This window comes from Octopus bimaculoides, chromosome 14 (assembly GCF_001194135.2).
Source record: "Octopus bimaculoides isolate UCB-OBI-ISO-001 chromosome 14, ASM119413v2, whole genome shotgun sequence".
Classification (NCBI taxonomy): Eukaryota; Metazoa; Mollusca; class Cephalopoda; order Octopoda; family Octopodidae; genus Octopus; species Octopus bimaculoides.
In genome coordinates this window covers 4,837,537-4,838,489 of record NC_068994.1, presented here as the reverse complement: position 1 = coordinate 4,838,489, position 953 = coordinate 4,837,537, and the positions used below count along the sequence as shown (strand labels likewise).

At 27.2% G+C, this 953-nt stretch overlaps 1 protein-coding gene across 1 annotated transcript in view; it reads left to right on the top strand.

Moving 5' to 3' along the window:
• The first annotated feature begins 867 nt into the window (after window positions 1-867).
• The window catches only part of LOC106870074 (zinc finger protein 271), a 21,729-nt gene continuing 21,643 nt past the window's right edge, over window positions 868-953 (top strand). The window contains exon 1 of the mRNA XM_014916047.2: window positions 868-919. The gene's annotated coding sequence lies outside the window, so the exon portion shown is untranslated. The remainder of the gene's footprint in view (window positions 920-953) is intronic.

The window sequence follows — 953 nt, the reverse complement described above, 5'->3', positions numbered from 1 at the left end:
ATATATATATATATATATATATATATATATATATATATATATATATATATATATATATATATATATATATATATATATATATAATGTATGTGTGGATATATATATGCACCTATATATATAATAAACATATATTTATGATACACATATTTACATACACACACACGCACACACATACACATATTCATGTGTATGTGTGTCTATGTGTGTATAAGGAATAGTGTTCGTCCATAATATTCATTTTACACTCACGTAAATATGCACATATATGTATTTATATATTTATATATTTATGTATATATAAAAATATATTTACATACATATATATGTGTATACGTATATATGTACGTTCACATATACATATATGTGTGTATGTGTAGTGTCTGTGTGTGCGTGTGAGTGACTATGTTAATACGTATATGTTTATATATGTAAGTGAAGCACACTGCTGGCTCATAGCACATGCATACACACACTTGCGCGCGGGCATACACACATACACATACACACAAGAAGCACATACATCAACACCAATACACACATACACTCATATTTATGAGTTTGTGTGGCTGTGTATATGTGTATGTACGTATATGTATATGTAAACATATATATACAGAGAGAGAGAGAGAGAGATATAGATAGATAGATAGATAGATAGATAGATAGATAGATAGATAGATAGATAGATAGATAGATAGATAGATAGATAGATAGATAGAGAGGTAGATAGATAGATAGCTATATATATATATATGTACATATATTTGTGCATGTGTAAATATATGTAGCTATATACAGGCATTGACATACATCAGCAGTATACATATATTATATATATATATATATATATATATGTAGTGTGTTTGAGAACAGTTCTAGAGACGCTCGTTTCTTCATCAGATGCTGTTGCAGCTCTCCTGTAAGTCTTTCACAGATATATATATATATATATA